At 32.5% G+C, this 18,766-nt stretch overlaps 1 protein-coding gene across 3 annotated transcripts in view; it reads left to right on the forward strand.

The window, feature by feature from the left end:
- Positions 1–16,973: 16,973 nt before the first annotated feature.
- Positions 16,974–18,766, forward strand: part of LOC127733801 (uncharacterized) — a 120,908-nt gene continuing 119,115 nt past the window's right edge. For 2 of the 3 annotated variants that reach the window (XM_052243119.1, XM_052243121.1), the window contains exon 1: positions 16,974–17,193. The gene's annotated coding sequence lies outside the window, so the exon portion shown is untranslated. The remainder of the gene's footprint in view (positions 17,194–18,766) is intronic. The other variant, XM_052243120.1, reaches the window with a different exon arrangement.

The raw sequence follows: 18,766 nt of genomic DNA on the forward strand, positions 1-18,766 counted from the left end.
ACATTTTGGGGATTGGACACTTTTGGGAGGATGGACACATTTCTCAGTGATACATGTACATATTTAGATTCCCATATGATATTTCTCATAAAATTATTACACTTTCTTTCAAATTTTAAATTAAAAAATGAATATTAATCTATACAGAATCATTTTCAGTTAATATATATTTCATTCTCCCACACATGTCAGTCACCCCAAGATTTCATTAACATTTCTGTTGACCAACCATTATTTTCAGAATTATGTGTGTCAAGTAATTCATATAACTTCATATTACTTTTTTTAGTTTGATACCATATGTAGGAAATTAGGATTATATGGAGTATCATTGAATATTATTAATGTATTTTCTTCTGTATTGAAAGTTTGCAAATTTATAAAGGAGGATATTATTGACTCGGGTTAATATCATTTAACAAACAATATTTGATTTCTTTCATTTGAAATTTGAAGGTTTTCGTGTAAAAATTGATTTTTGAAAGTATTGTAAGTTGTTTTCAATGGGTTTGAATTATGCACAAATAACTTTTATGAAATAATTTTCAATAGAAGGAGTAGAGATTGAAGAATTATAAAACCAAGTAGTTCAGGTGAAATATTGACACAATTGAAACAACTATTATGGATAAAATAATCTTAAAATCTAATTTGGTAGCAGTTTAATAAAAAAAAATAATAAAAAGATGTGTTTGTTTCGATGTTTGTCATAGGAACTGTAAGTAATATTATGGTTAATGTTAGTGTCATTTGACCTTACTCCTTCAGATGTCAAGCGGCAATAATCCCCACAGAATTAACTCATTTAATTGTGCTACTTTCCATGAAAATGATTGTTATGTGATGTGTTTCAGGATCTGATAGAGGAAATGGATTCCATTAAATAGCTGATACTTTGTTCCAATAATAACGCTTGTGGGAATTATCTGGATTTCAAGACTTTTAAATGGTAAGAAATAGATGAGATAGTTTTATTTTATTCTGTTGTTCAATATTGTCATTTTAAGTAACAGTGTCAATTAGAGAAAAAAATGTGATTGAAGTATTATATTTCTTTGGTTTAAACTAAGTGTAATAATATGTGCAGAAAAAAATGTTAAAGAAAGTTATTTATTCTCTCAGGGTAAGACCCAGTTTAAAATTATACAACATTGAACCTATCTTTATTTGAATCCATCTTAAAAACACCAGTTCATGTTTATATTTTTTCAAGCAAGATCAATCTTTTTAGATCCAATGCATTTGTAATGCGAAATAAAAAGAACTGGTTAAACAAGTAATCATGAAAATAGAATATGATAATGTATATTTCTTTCGAAATCAGGGATCCTGTCTTTTATACTCATTGATATTTGTTTAAACTTTCCCCGTTTCTCTTTGATGTATTTTCAATCTTAGCCTGGACACGTTGGTCTCCCCAGAGTTTAGTTAAGAGGACAGTCTCTTTAAGACTCCACAATTCTCCTCTTGTCCATCCATTGTTTTTAAATGCATGAATATTTTTCTGTCTAGATTTTTTTTCATATCTCAATATATCACTTTCACTTTTAGAGGAACAAAAACCATCAATCTCTGAAATTACACTTGAAGAAAGATCAAATTAAAAAAGGTCAATCTCTAGTCTTTGATTCCAGTTGAATCAGTTAATACAACAATTTAGGTCTTTTTTCCCTTGTTTCAGACTTTCTTAAAGCATGTAAGTTTTAATTAAAAAAAAAAAAGTTGAATTCCTAGGTTCCAATTATGTGGATTGTTCAGAAAGTGCAATTTGATGATATTTATTCAGATAAAAAAAAAAACACGAAATATTCTTTTTATACTTGAATGCTTTTAGTGAAGGATTTGCTGATTCCTATACTATCAATGAAAATTATTTTCCCATGAATGATGTTGCAGAGTTCATGAAGGACATCTGTCCAGTGGGTAAAACCAGTAAAATGCTTGTTAGAAATAATAAAAAGTATAGCATTTTATACCAAACACTATGACATCACCTCATATATGTCAAGGGATAAAAGCAAAACACAAATAAACATCCATGTTGTCAATGTCTAACGTCACAGTACCCAAATTACACCTATTCAACAAAAATAGCTGCGGAAATCTTACAAGTTTTCTTTGAGACTAAACAATTTGTATTTTTATGATTTGACTTTATACACGTTTTTCGACATAGGTAAATATATTTAAATATACACAAAACGTTCACAGTATATATCAACAGATGAAGCATTCCCTGGAAAAGTAAATCTATAAGCATCTATTTCTTAAAAAACTAATAGTAAGCATGGAATAATGTCAAAAATATTTGAAGAAATAAAACAAAACATCTGTTATTAGATTTTTAAGGATGTGAATTTAAACATGGATGCAATTTGGGTACTCCTCATTACAGAATCATGGATCGTTTGGAGGTCAGTTCAAACCCATTTTTCTATGATTCAATATGGATTCAAAATTAAATTGGTGTAACTTATTATATAGTTAATAAGAATACGCCTACAAAATAAACACAGAATGGAAACTTTTGTCTGGATCATAAAAAAACGTAGGTGAAAAAACTGTCAAAATAGGTGCAATTTGGGTACCCTCACGTTACATAGTATACATTCACCATCTTTTCTAAATTACCTTAAAATTGTAAAAAAAATAACACTTGAAAGGGAAAAAATCTTCTGCAATAAATAGAAGTTTTCAGCTCCATGATAACAAATTTTTTTTCAAGCTTGGTTGAAATCCTGCAATTTTCAGTCCCATGTTTTTGACCAACAAGGTGGTTGCATACATCGGTCAGGATAATAGTACAGCAAGGGAACATATTTTTTTCAAAAACATAGATTATGTAGGATTAGCTGAAGTTTTTTAAAAATCATAGCTGCTGTTTTGATATTGCCAAGCAAGAAAACTTAACCATGATAAAAACATGTCATTCCCAAATGTGACCGTTTGTGCCATGAAAACTTGTTTTTAGTCTCACCTACTAAATATTTATGTTAAAGAATGTAAAAAATTGGGATTTATTCTGGCTGCTGTGAGGACATTGGTCATTGATAATGATTCTGTTATACCTGTAGTAAAACATGGATCTTAAAACTTTTGAAATTAAAATTCAGAGGTTATTAGTTAAGTTGGTGAAACATTTCAACATATATGCACTCTTGTTTGTTAACTTTATTGATGGACCATGAAGTCTATTCATTATCAGATCCAATGGGTCAATGGTCAAGATCACATCATCTCATCATAAAAACTTTTCACCATTTATAACCAGTCATGCTTCCAGTGAACTGAAGGTAATAACCATAATATGGCTTGGGAATCAGTTGTATTTTTATTGATAAAGGAGATCAAGTTCATTTGATAATATTGAAAAGTTTGCAGCCATAGAAATGACTAGATAGCTTTTCTCTTGCATTCAGTTTGATCAATATGTAATGGTTTCCTATAGAGATAGATAATTCCAATCAATATTAAGATATTAGGTCTAGGTCCAAAGTGGGAGGTCAAGGATCAAGATCATCTGTTAGCATGTTGGACAAACATTGGTCATTATAGTGTGTTCTTATTCCATCCAGTCTTCAATCATAGTTTTGTAAATTATTCCCTCTTCAGAAAAGGTTAACTTGTTTAAGGTAGATATCACTATATATATTTCCTCAGATACAATTTTTTTTATACTTTGCCAAAATGTAGATTTTGACATGCTTTTTTCAAAATTATAATAAAATGTATGGGTCGCTGAGATATTTTTTCAAGCTAGAAGTAGTGCAAAACTGCCCAATTTTGCAAAGATTATTCATGAAAAAACACTTTCTTTGGCCAAACAGTGTCTGTGCAATAACTTGAAAACGCTTTGACGAAATATTTTCAAATTTAGATATGTTGTTTTCCTGTGACTTAATGAAGGTCAAGTTCAATTTTCACAATTTGAGCTTTTATCCTTGTTGAGTTGTAGACCTTTTAGTAATGAAAAGTGAGACTTAGAGTGTTGTCCATGCGATAACTTGAAAAGGCTAAGATGAAAATCTTGTCATACTTTGAGTGTTGTCTGATTTTCACGATTGTAACTTTTATCAATTTTGAGTAAAGGAAAATCTTTGCTGTCAATCTGACAGCCTCTTGTTTGTGAATAAAAAGAAATCTATGGAATAGATTTTTGAAATAATATATGAAAAGATAGGTTTTATAATATGCTTTAAGAAAATAAAAGAGAAAAAATAGTGTCATCACACTTGTTTTCTTGCCAAAAGCAAAAAGTGGATATTTCATTAACATTCCTTATAAAAAATTTACTATAAGTGTTATCTCCCCTTTTATGGCTAAGTAGAAAAAATAGATAAAAAACCAAATATATAGTATTTGTTAAAATAGTCTAAATAATGCAGTCAATCACTTATTTTTCTTTATTTGATTAAACAGTCTTACATGTTAATTGCCATTCTGTCTCAAAATTTGCATATTTAACCAAAGAATTAGACTGATTATGTACTACTATTTTATAATCCAATATTGCAGTATTCAGCTAAGGATGTACTTAGGTGAAATTAAAAAAATCTAAAATTTGAAATTGATATTATAAGTCAGAAGAGCATTAGTTAAGGAACAAAATAATGTAAAAATATTGATAGGTTATGGAGCTCCTTTTCCAGATATTTGATTTTAAAAAAATGGTGGGAAAAGACAGACTCAGACTTTTACCTTATATTTGCATTGGTATTATTTGTGTCTCAAATCAAAAGAAAAGAAATCTAGAATGTGCTTTAAGTTTGTTAAATGACCTTTTATGAGCTATTGAAGTCTTATATGAAACGAAAAATGGGTGTTATGGGGCAAAATATTTTACCCTGTATTGTAGGAAAAAAACCAAGGAGTCCGAAAACATCTGACACAAATTCCTAAACCTCACCTTAAGTACATCCTTAATCTACCTTAATATCAAGGTCACCCAGGACCATTATGAAAAACAGCCATTAAAGTATGTTGGATTTCAAGTGGATGGTCTAGTTAAGCATGCCTCGGTTATGATCTGATCTAATCTGAAACAAGTCAAAACGATTTTTTTTGCAGTTAAAACAAGTACTACAGTATAATGACAAACCATATAACTTTGATGACACAATAGTTAAGTGTTCTTCCAATAAAGGACAAAAGACAAATGAAATAAATGGCCTGGTTCTGCCTTAAATTCCAGAAAAATAAATCAAAAAAACGTTCATATTGTCTGCATCATCTTCATTAGAAAGCTTTATTTAACTCGTACTATGTATATTCAAATTATGTAGGTATTTAAGAATTTTGGTCCATCTTTAAGTTAGATCTAGTAATTTTGTGATAATGTAACAATCATTTCAAATTTGAACAATATGTATGGAATAAGAAAAAAAGTTCTTAAATAATTTTTTTCTTGATTTCCATGGATTTTTCTAAACATGAACTAGCATAAAAATAGCCAAAATCCTTCTAATTTTTCAAGTGGCCTTGGTGGCATGGTGGTCTTAAGTATTCGAACTACAGTATCACTAGCCTGTCAACACCGAGGTCGGTGGTTCTCCCTGAGCACTCTGGCTTCCTCTGCCTATAAAAACTGACCGCCACAAAATAGCACAATAGTGCTGAAAGTGCAGTAAACACCAATCAATCAATCTAATTTTTCAAAATTTTATTAAGGGAAAATGTAATGGCTTTATTTATACACTCAGTATTATAGTATTATTCAGCACACTGTAATTTAATTTTGAAAACCTTATTGGCACCTTACTTTAATATAAAGTACTAAAATAGAATAAAGATTAGGAAAATCAAACAAAGCAACAGACTGTAAGTGTAATTGTCAATTGATCCAGGGAACATAGTTTTGATTAAGATAAAGCCATTTGTATTTCCATGTTGAAAATATATTAAGAGTATATTGTACATGACTAATATATACTGTATAAAGCCAGATTTCAGACACATCAGTCTAACTACTAATGATGATTTAGCACTGAAAGATAGAAACTAATTAGATATTGGAGAATAGATTGAAATAAAAGTACAGTCAATGAATTTAAGGACATCAGTATTTTTCAATGGCAGGTTTTCTCTTTAAATATTTACAACACACTACAGATGTGTGTTGCTGGTAAATGTGATCTGTTGCACTGTCCAATATATTTGGTGATTTCTGATGTCCTTCTTTAAAAATATATTATACAACATATTACCTAGCTTGAAACTTGAAAGATGTGTTCATGGATGCTCATTTGGTTTGTCACACAATAAATTTTATAGGGAAACAGATAAGACTATTGTGTGCAGTTCATGGTAAAATAAAATATTTGGTAGAGAGTCCAACATTAAACTCTGCACTTTGAATGAAGGTTGGAGATACAAGTTGGTTTACCTGTTTGGTAGAGAGTCCGACATAAACTCAGCACTTTGAATGAAAGTTGGAGATACATGTTGGTCTACCTGTTTGGTAGAGAGTCCGACATTAAACTCTGCACTTTGAATGAAGGTTGGAGATACATGTTGGTCTACCTGTTTGGTAGAGAGTCCCACATTAAACTCTGCACTTTGAATGAAGGTTGGAAATACATGTTGGTCTACCTGTTTGGTAGAGAGTCTGACATTAAACTCTGCACTTTGAATGAAGGTTGGAAATACATGTTGGTCTACCTGTTTGGTAGAGAGTCCCACATTAAACTCTGCACTTTGAATGAAGGTTGGAGATACATGTTGGTCTACCTGTTTGGTAGAGAGTCTGACATTAAACTCTGCACTTTGAATGAAGGTTGGAAATACATGTTGGTCTACCTGTTTGGTAGAGAGTCCCACATTAAACTCTGCACTTTGAATGAAGGTCGGAGATACAAGTTGGTTTACCTGTTTGGTAGAGAGTCCGACATTAAACTCTGCACTTTGAATGAAGGTTGGAGATACATGTTGGTCTACCTGTTTGGTAGAGAGGCTGACATTAAACTCTGCACTTTGAATGAAGGTTGGAAATACATGTTGGTCTACCTGTTTGGTAGAGAGTCCGAAATTAAACTCTGCACTTTGAATGAAGGTTGGAGATACAAGTTGGTTTACCTGTTTGGTAGAGAGTCCGACATTAAACTCTGCACTTTGAATGAAGGTTGGAGATACATGTTGGTCTACCTGTTTGGTAGAGAGTCTGACATTAAACTCTGCGCTTTGAATGAAGGTTGGAGATACATGTTGGTCTACCTGTTTGGTAGAGAGTCCCACATTAAACTCTGCACTTTGAATGAAGGTCGGAGATACAAGTTGGTTTACCTGTTTGGTAGAGAGTCCGACATTAAACTCTGCACTTTGAATGAAGGTTGGAGATACATGTTGGTCTACCTGTTTGGTAGAGAGTCTGACATTAAACTCTGCGCTTTGAATGAAGGTTGGAGATACATGTTGGTCTACCTGTTTGGTAGAGAGTCCCACATTAAACTCTGCACTTTGAATGAAGGTCGGAGATACAAGTTGGTTTACCTGTTTGGTAGAGAGTCCGACATTAAACTCTGCACTTTGAATGAAGGTTGGAGATACATGTTGGTCTACCTGTTTGGTAGAGAGGCTGACATTAAACTCTGCACTTTGAATGAAGGTTGGAGATACATGTTGGTCTACCTGTTTGGTAGAGAGTCTGAAATTAAACTCTGCACTTTGAATGAAGGTTGGAGATACAAGTTGGTTTACCTGTTTGGTAGAGAGTCCGACATTAAACTCTGCACTTTGAATGAAGGTTGGAGATACATGTTGGTCTACCTGTTTGGTAGAGAGTCCCACATTAAACTCTGCACTTTGAATGAAGGTTGGAAATACATGTTGGTCTACCTGTTTGGTAGAGAGTCTGACATTAAACTCTGCACTTTGAATGAAGGTTGGAAATACATGTTGGTCTACCTGTTTGGTAGAGAGTCCCACATTAAACTCTGCACTTTGAATGAAGGTTGGAGATACATGTTGGTCTACCTGTTTGGTAGAGAGTCTGACATTAAACTCTGCACTTTGAATGAAGGTTGGAAATACATGTTGGTCTACCTGTTTGGTAGAGAGTCCCACATTAAACTCTGCACTTTGAATGAAGGTCGGAGATACAAGTTGGTTTACCTGTTTGGTAGAGAGTCCGACATTAAACTCTGCACTTTGAATGAAGGTTGGAGATACATGTTGGTCTACCTGTTTGGTAGAGAGGCTGACATTAAACTCTGCACTTTGAATGAAGGTTGGAAATACATGTTGGTCTACCTGTTTGGTAGAGAGTCCGAAATTAAACTCTGCACTTTGAATGAAGGTTGGAGATACAAGTTGGTTTACCTGTTTGGTAGAGAGTCCGACATTAAACTCTGCACTTTGAATGAAGGTTGGAGATACATGTTGGTCTACCTGTTTGGTAGAGAGTCTGACATTAAACTCTGCGCTTTGAATGAAGGTTGGAGATACATGTTGGTCTACCTGTTTGGTAGAGAGTCCCACATTAAACTCTGCACTTTGAATGAAGGTCGGAGATACAAGTTGGTTTACCTGTTTGGTAGAGAGTCCGACATTAAACTCTGCACTTTGAATGAAGGTTGGAGATACATGTTGGTCTACCTGTTTGGTAGAGAGTCTGACATTAAACTCTGCGCTTTGAATGAAGGTTGGAGATACATGTTGGTCTACCTGTTTGGTAGAGAGTCTGAAATTAAACTCTGCACTTTGAATGAAGGTTGGAGATACAAGTTGGTTTACCTGTTTGGTAGAGAGTCCGACATTAAACTCTGCACTTTGAATGAAGGTTGGAGATACATGTTGGTCTACCTGTTTGGTAGAGAGTCCGACATTAAACTCTGCACTTTGAATGAAGGTTGGAAATACATGTTGGTCTACCTGTTTGGTAGAGAGTCGGACATTAAACTCTGCACTTTAAATGAAGGTTGGAGATACATGTTGGTCTACCTGTTTGGTAGAGAGTCCGACATTAAACTCTGCACTTTGAATAAAGGTTGGAAATACATGTTGGTCTACCTGTTTGGTAGAGAGTCGGACATTAAACTCTGCACTTTAAATGAAGGTTGGAGATACATGTTGGTCTACCTGTTTGGTAGAGAGTCTGACATTAAACTCTGCGCTTTGAATGAAGGTTGGAGATACATGTTGGTCTACCTGTTTGGTAGAGAGTCCCACATTAAACTCTGCACTTTGAATGAAGGTCGGAGATACAAGTTGGTTTACCTGTTTGGTAGAGAGTCCGACATTAAACTCTGCACTTTGAATGAAGGTTGGAGATACATGTTGGTCTACCTGTTTGGTAGAGAGGCTGACATTAAACTCTGCACTTTGAATGAAGGTTGGAGATACATGTTGGTCTACCTGTTTGGTAGAGAGTCCCACATTAAACTCTGCACTTTGAATGAAGGTCGGAGATACAAGTTGGTTTACCTGTTTGGTAGAGAGTCCGACATTAAACTCTGCACTTTGAATGAAGGTTGGAGATACATGTTGGTCTACCTGTTTGGTAGAGAGGCTGACATTAAACTCTGCACTTTGAATGAAGGTTGGAGATACAAGTTGGTTTACCTGTTTGGTAGAGAGTCCGACATTAAACTCTGCACTTTGAATGAAGGTTGGAGATACATGTTGGTCTACCTGTTTGGTAGAGAGTCCGACATTAAACTCTGCACTTTGAATGAAGGTTGGAGATACATGTTGGTCTACCTGTTTGGTAGAGAGTCCGACATTAAACTCTGCACTTTGAATGAAGGTTGGAAATACATGTTGGTCTACCTGTTTGGTAGAGAGTCGGACATTAAACTCTGCACTTTAAATGAAGGTTGGAGATACATGTTGGTCTACCTGTTTGGTAGAGAGTCCGACATTAAACTCTGCACTTTGAATGAAGGTTGGAGATACATGTTGGTCTACCTGTTTGGTAGAGAGGCTGACATTAAACTCTGCACTTTGAATGAAGGTTGGAGATACAAGTTGGTTTACCTGTTTGGTAGAGAGTCCGACATTAAACTCTGCACTTTGAATGAAGGTTGGAGATACATGTTGGTCTACCTGTTTGGTAGAGAGTCCGACATTAAACTCTGCACTTTGAATGAAGGTTGGAAATACATGTTGGTCTACCTGTTTGGTAGAGAGTCGGACATTAAACTCTGCACTTTAAATGAAGGTTGGAGATACATGTTGGTCTACCTGTTTGGTAGAGAGTCCGACATTAAACTCTGCACTTTGAATGACAAGGCTTTATTTGAAATGTTAACACTGATAATGTTAAAATTTGTGTTGATGTCTGGATTTAAAAAGTCAATGTTATAAACATACACAATAAAAATAGCCACATTTTAAGTTTTTAGGTTTTTTTTATTTACAAATAAAGAACACATGTGGGAACCCAAAAGATAATTAATTCAGTGTTACATACATGTATATGAAGAACACCTCTCACTTCTAATATTTTTATTGTTTATCAATGTTTTCTTTTTTCCATATGACTCAGCTAGTTATTGATAACTTTTTGTCGAAATTTTAACTTACTTCATCTTACAGAATGTTAGATACAGGGATGCTAAGATGGCAGTGATGGCGTAAACTATTTGTAAAAAGCTTTATAGGAAGAAGACCTGAATACTTCATATCTTGTTTAACGGTTCATGGATCAGTGATCAAGATAAAGTTTTGCAGTCAATGCCAAATCTCAGATACTGTAAGCAACAGGTCAACAATATTTGGTGTATAGAATGATTTTAAGGTATACATGTCTGTCTGGCTGGGTTCATATGACATTGACCTCCATTTTTATGGTTCATTGGTTAAGATTTTGTGGTTAGACCCAATTCTAAGTTCCTATAAGCAAAAGTTCAACAATATTTGTTTTTGGAATGATTATAAAGTGAAAATGTCCTCTGTTGTATTCTATTGTTTGTCTATTTGTCTTTTTCTTTTTTAGCCATGGCGTTGTCAGTTGATTTTCGACTTATGAGTTTGAATGTCCCTTTGGTATCTTTCGCCCCTCTTTATTAAGCAGGATTCATCTGACCTTGACCTCTTTTTCATGGATCATTAATAATGATAAGGTTATGTTTTACCTGTAATAGAAATATTTATCTCAATACTTTCAACATAATTAATCAAACATGATCAGTAAAAGAGAGAAGAAATTTCAGCATGTGCACTCTTTTTTTTATTGTATTATAAATTGGTCTTATTATGTATAGCCTGGGATCATGGCTCACTGCTCGACAGTAGAGCCAGGCGGAATACAACAACATGGTTTCGTCAATTGGATGTTAGAATGATGCATCATAGGATAGCGTCATTTCTTGACACATGGCGGGAAATATTTTTATTGCCATGAATTTATTGAAAATTGTTTTTAATTTCATATGAAATTTCGAAAAAATTTAGCAAGTATATTCCAAACGTTATTGATAAACATCGTGAATCAACAGTTAGTTAACGATCTGATCTATATATTCCTTGTTAATAGAACACGGACATGCGCAGTAATTCAGTCCTGTTCAGCGCTGATAGTTGGTCACGTGGATTGTATTACACCTGGCCCTATTGATGAAGTATTAGATTGGGTCAGGAAGCCAGGCTAATTATGTAAAGCTTAAAAGTCCTTCATAAGACCCTTGATTATATGGTCCACAAAATGCCAGATAATGATACATTTAGTTTTAATGAATATTCTATTTTCAAACAAATGTATTATTTTTGATTGACAACTGGAATGATTACTGTGGCAAACAATTGGGCATTATTAATACAATTCTTGCTCATTGGAGCCTCTATTTTTGTGTCATTACAACAGGAATGATTACTGTGGCAAATAATTGGTCATTATCAATGCAATTCCTGCTCATTGGAGCCTCTAGTTTTGTGTCTTTACAAAGATTATGCATGTTATTGCTGCTAAAATGAAAAAGACCCTTTTGATGTTGTTCTTCAATAAGACCTAGTTGTAAAAATAAGTGGCAGTACTAATGATATTGCCTTACAGTTATTAAGGATTGTCAACAGTCACTGGATTGTATGCTATTTAACTAGAGAATTAATATTTGGTGTGTTGATAAATTAATGTAATAGGTTTATGTGATAGACATTTATAGTCTGGTTTTATCCATCTTCATTAGGTGCATGCTATATAAAAGGAAATAAAATTACATTAGTGTAATGGACATGGTGATCACAGTTTACCCTGTTATATCTATAGTCCATGTTATTAAAAATTATGGGGAAACTATTGTTAACATTGTCAGACAGTTGTGACATTAAATGTTGTCATTACCTAAGTGCACTGTACTGTTTCCTCTTTCATTACTGATCATTACTATGCAAACATGTTAATGTATTCGATTGTCATGCAACTGTTTAACTCTATGGAATGTTTAAAAGAAAGATCTTGAACTTAGAATTTGTTTCATTAGTAGTCCATTTTTCATGCATGTAGCACTTAGTAGTTGGAAAAAGGGTATTTTTTTACATATATTTATGGTTAATATTGAAAATGTAATTTTGAAAAGAAATCAATAAACCATTATTCCAACTTGGTATACACACTGTCAGGTTCTTTGGTGAGATCGTATGTATACACACTGTCAGGTTTTTGTGTGAAATGATAGGTATACACACTGTCAGGTTCTTTAGTGAAATGGTAAGTATACACACGGTCAGATTCTTTAGTGAAATGGTAGGTATACACACTGTCAGGTTCTTTAGTGAAATGGTAAGTATACACACGGTCAGATTCTTTAGTGAAATGGTAGGTATACACACTGTCAGGTTCTTTAGTGAAATGGTAGGTATACACACTGTCAGGTTCTTTAGTGAAATGGTAGGTATACACACTGTCAGGTTCTTTAGTGAAATGGTAGGTATACACACTGTCAGGTTCTTTAGTGAAATGGTAGGTATACACACTGTCAGGTTCTTTAGTGAAATGGTAGGTATACACTCTGTCAGGTTCTTTAGTGAAATGGTAAGTATACACACGGTCAGATTCTTTAGTGAAATGGTAGGTATACACACTGTCAGGTTCTTTAGTGAAATGGTAAGTATACACACGGTCAGATTCTTTAGTGAAATGGTAGGTATACACACTGTCAGGTTCTTTAGTGAAATGGTAGGTATACACACGGTCAGGTTCTTTAGTGAAATGGTAGGTATACACACTATCAGTTTCTGTGGTGAAATGGTAGGTATACACACGGTCAGGTTCTGTGGTGAAATGGTAGGTATACACACGGTCAGGTTCTTTAGTGAAATGGTAGGTATACACACTGTCAGGTTCTTTAGTGAAATGGTAGGTATACACACTGTCAGTTTCTGTGGTGAAATGGTAGGTATACACACGGTCAGGTTCTGTAGTGAAATGGTAGGTGCAAAGTGAAGTCCAAGGATACTGTTCATGTGTCTTTCAAGTACATGCTTTATGAAATAATACTTGCAAAGTTAAGTGCAAATATTGTTTGATTATCATTTTTCAAAGTATTTACTTTTTAATTTGCTGCTTTGAAAGATGTTGTAAAGATGTTTATTGTACATAGCAACAATGATAAACAACTTTGCTGTTCTCAGTGGTTTTACACAAACTTTCAACTCATTGATTTATCTACTTTGTTGAGTTATACTTCAGTGTTTATTGTTTCTTTGTACCATACTTTTTTTAATGTTTGAAAGAAATACATTCAAAGTTGCAGTAAAACTGTGTCCTTACTAATTTCACATAGGCATTAAAAATGTTTTATTGTTACAATTTATTGGCATTATTGATGTTTTTATTTGAGGTGAAGTGTGTTATGTTAGAGATTATGTAAAATCTGAATGATGAAATTGTTTCAATTGTATATTTTGTAGTAAAGATGAAAATTGAAGCTTCTGCTAAAATTGAAGCACTTAAAGTTCTGCAACAGAATTAAAAGAGACATATTTATTGGCAAATAACTAAATGACTAAGCTGTATTTATATCTGCAACCGAATTGTTAAGGCACATTTGAACTAAGCTTACACAGCATCTGTTGATGTTAAATACCATATTTGATATGTATATTACATCATATTAAATCTCTAAACACAAATAACCATATTAAAATGAAGAAAAATTTCCACACAACAAGCTGTTAGTCAGTAAAGATTTACCATAATCAAAAATTTCCTGTAGTAGTTTGGTGTATGAACTTCAGCAATCTGTCTCCATGAAGGTTTGTAAACTAGAAATAAGGGATATAAAGTATAAATGTTATGAAATAACTACCACTTTACTACAGTGCTTCATTCTTCAATTCATAGTTATTCACTTTGCTACACTTTTTATTTTAGTATTTGTAAATTGAGATGTTCATTAGCAAATATTAACAAGATGATAACAAAATCTCAATTGAAACATTTCAAGTTAAATATCTCTTACAAAGATATGGACAATTGCAAAGACATAGAATTATAATGGAGAGATGTGGATTTGTACCTAGGTTGGTACAATGTAACAAAATATACATTTATGTGGACTAATGTTATCTACTGTAGCTATTTACAAAACTTACTAAAGTTCAAAATATACTTCAATAAAGAAGTACTATTACTACTTTTGGATAATTAGGGGAAAAAAGTTTAAAATGATTTTAAACAATGGAATGAGAGAAAAAAATTTAAGCAACAAAGTTGTGTGGAATTTTAGTACTAAACAGGAAATCTAAAAAAATTAAGGCTCCATCTACACAAATAAATATTGAACTCTTAATTCATTACTTTTTGTTATATTTCTTAAATAATATGAATTTAATGATTTCCAACATTGTAATAATAATCCCTACAATTAAAAAAATTGTATACCTGAATGATTTTTCATTTGTTTTAAATGGGGATTCACGTTTATTTAAATGGGACATGGCTTTTCTGGTAGAAGTCCTTTGAAATGACATAATCCTCTTTTAAATAATAATCTTTGTTCAGTTTTTAAATATCATTTATAAGAAATCACAGGGCTTCTAAACCTGCATACCTAATTTTTCATAATATAATTTGGAAGTAAAAGTAAATTTTTGTGAGGACCATATTAAGAGCAATTAATTATTTATTTTAAAAAAGTAAGTTAGATTTGACAATAGTACTTTAAGCATCTATATATGAATAAGTTATTGCCCCCCGCACAAGGCATTGCGTGGGAAATAGTCAATAATTTTTTAAAGAGTTAAAGCCCCTTGGAAATATTAATTATATGGAAATTTGCATTGTAAGCACTCTCACATTTACAATTTTTGCCAGATTTTTATCAAATTCATATCAAAGGTTAATATCAGCAATGTCACAGCCATTTTCGAAAAATAATGGCCTATCAATATTTTTAATGAGTTATGCCCCTTGGTAATATTAAAATATATCAGAAATTGTTCTTAAGTCTTCAACTCTCTAAGATTATTTAAAAAAATTATTTATAAAAAAAAAAAAAAAACTTTTTTTTTAGTTATTGACCTTGAACAGATAAAATATGTGCAATGAGGGGGACATTGGAACTCTGTTCTTAAATTTTGATTAGTTCTAAGTTAAGCAACTTTATGCAGAATGTGGTGGGGTTTAACATGTATATGAGCACTCAACATAAGAGTAAACTGTTCAAATCAGTTGAAAAGGGCTTGACTCATCAGATGGACAATTAATAAATAAACCATGTTTTCCCCGACTAAAATGTCAGTCAGTACACATCCAACAAATTTAGTATATAGACGTCATAAACAATCTAAAAAAAGCATGACCTTGTGCAAAGCTAAAATATAAGTATTGAAAGGATTTGATTTTGATTTTTGATTTTTGGTGTTTTAACGCCACTTTTAAGCTCCGCTTTTGGGCTATTTCGTGGCGGCCAGTTTTTATTGGTGGAGGAAGCTGGAGTACCCCGTGAAAACCATGACCTTCGATAGGAAAACTGACAATCCTAGTCAATTAAGATTGGAGTCGAGTGCACCCGCACGAGGGGGGTTCGAACTCACAACCTCAGTGTTGACTGGCTAGTGATTACAGTAGTAACTACTTAGACCACTCGGCCACCGAGGCCCCAGTATTGAAAGGATGGAGAACCTTAATTTTTACATGTATGTCACTGTTTGACTGCCAATAAGGTAAAACATTATCTTTAATTAATCAGACTTTATTTTAATTAGGTTACATTTAAGTAGTTAAGTTCAGGTCTCCTGAAACACTAAGATGTGTACTGATAATGTCCTTGAGGCATATCATCCAAGCCTCTGTTCAGTAAATATTTACTGCACATAAAATGTTGGACTTCAGAATATGAAACTGTTGAGAAGAATAGATTTAATTGTCAGAAGACAGTAAATTTGAATAGTTTTATGTACATACTCCCGCTGCATTTAACTTAAGTTTGATGTTTATCAAGACCTTTTGTATCTCTTGTCATATTAGTACTGTGATATCTTCACACTTGAACACCATCCAAAGGATGCAGTTTACCTGTCAATATATTTAATTGTTTAATTAATTCTTGTATGATTAATTGATTGAGTAAAACATTTTAGATGTTAGATTCCCATTGTGAATCATTTAAAGGATTTTATTGTAGATTAGTCAGGCATAAAGACTTTTGAAAGAAGTCTCTCACTGGACTGATGTTATCATTATTGAAAGTGAGATTTATGAACATCAGTTTGCATTTAACACATTCATTACTTTTTTTTGTGAAAAATTTCTATGTATTTTTTCTTTATAAAATTATGTCATATGTAATAATTTCTGGGTTTTATATAAGAAATAATTTTTGCAAACCAAAATCAATTGTTGCATTTAAATGTAAACTTGTGCATTACTTTTTCTTCTTTTGTTAAACCTTTCTTTAGATTGGAATTTATTTAAAGCTTAAACTTTTTAATTCTAAGTTTAAATATATGGTTTTTAATTTCTCAAAGGGTATAAGCTCTGACGTCACTGTTGTAATATTACCGACACGATATCCATTGAAACGTAAATCAACCTTACTTTCCATTGTCCATCCAACCACCAAAGAGTTGAGTATGCAAATAAACAGGCCAAAAAAAATTATAGTGAAACAAACTTCTTGTTTAAAGTATGTAATCATTATTCTATAGTGTGAAAAAACCGTTACTTAATAGATATGAAAGAAACTGAATTTAAATGTACATAGTGATATTGACCCAAAATGGGATTAGAACCTTACTGACAACAGACTAAACCTTTTTGTAAGTATATAGAAGTATTGTCTTTTCAACTTTTCTTTAATTTCAACAAGTAGTTATAATAATATTGTGTTATATATAATGTTATTTACTTTTAAAAATGTTAAAAATGGTCAGATTTATGTTTGGTAGCAAATGTTGCTATATACAGTCAAAAATAATTAAAACAGTATATATGAAATTGTGGAATAAATAGTTTATACAATACTACACAATAGACTTTTGAAATATTTTAAAAAGAGAAAATTCATTTCAGGTGTTCTAAGCAAATGAAGATGAAAAATTAATCAAATATTGACAACATTTGTAATAAATTATAAGGCTTGTTAATTACTTGATATTAAACAAAGTTAGACAATTCATCTTGTTAGTGATTTCAATGAATTTTTACAATAATTTAATTTTAAAAGTCTTATCTCCTGTTTCTTAAAAATCATGCGATGTTCTCACTATTTTTAAATCCAAAAATAGGAAAAGCATTGTTTTTTGGAGGGATTAGATGTCACCACAAAGCAAGTGAAAACTTTTTCTTTTTTGGTCGTAGAGAAGGGTTGACTGGTTAGATGACCTTTAAAGGTGGTAGAGGGAGGTTGGCTGATTGTTAGGTTACATATCATTTCCTTTTATTCTTGTTAACTCACCTGGTCCAAAGGGCCAAGTGAGCTTTTCTTATCACTTGGCGGTCGTATGTGCCGTCGTTGTTAACTTTTTCAAAAATCTTCTCCTCTGAAACTACTGGGCCAAATTTTTCCAAACTTGGCCACAATCATCATTAGGGTATCTAGTTTAAAAAAATGTGTCTGATGACCCTGCATCAGCCTACCTAAATGGCCGACATGGCTAAAAATAGAACATAGGGGTAAAATGCAAGTTTTGTCTATTATTTTGAAAACCATTATAAATAGAGAAAATCTTGCTGGGAAAAACTGTTCAGAATGTTGAGCTTTACCAATTGTTTATATACGTCAAAACAGTCAGACAACTTTTACAGGAGTTATTGCCTTTAATAACAAATATTACCATTTTGTTTCATTTTTGCCTTATATCTTGAAAACTATAATAAATTGGGAGAAACTTTAAATTGCAAAAATGATCAGCAAAACAAGTTCTACAAATAGGTCTCATGGTCGAAATGGTCAGTCGACTCCTTATTAGAGTTATTGCCCTTTGATGACAATTTTACCAATTTTTTGCGTTTTTGCCTTTTATCTTAAAAATGATAATAAATAGATAGAAACTTTAATTAGCAAAAATGATCAGCAAGACAAGATCTACAATTTAGACAATATGGAGGAAATTTTCTGACAACTCCTTATTGGAGTTATTGCCCTTTAATGACGATTGTTACCAATTTTGGCGTTTTGCCTTATATGATAAAAATTATAATAAGTAAATAGACACTTTAAATCACAAAAATGATCAGCAAGGTAAGATCTACTAGCAAGTCAAATTTTGCCGATATAGTTATGAGACTGTCACTCTTTATAGGAGTGATTGCCCTTAAATGAGGAATTTTTTTAGCCTCTTTTGTGTTTTGAGCAAAAACTAAAGAAGATAGAGAAAAACTATACAGACT

Source organism: Mytilus californianus, unplaced genomic scaffold (assembly GCF_021869535.1).
Source record: "Mytilus californianus isolate M0D057914Y unplaced genomic scaffold, xbMytCali1.0.p SCAF_3, whole genome shotgun sequence".
In the NCBI taxonomy this organism is placed as follows: domain Eukaryota; kingdom Metazoa; phylum Mollusca; class Bivalvia; order Mytilida; family Mytilidae; genus Mytilus; species Mytilus californianus.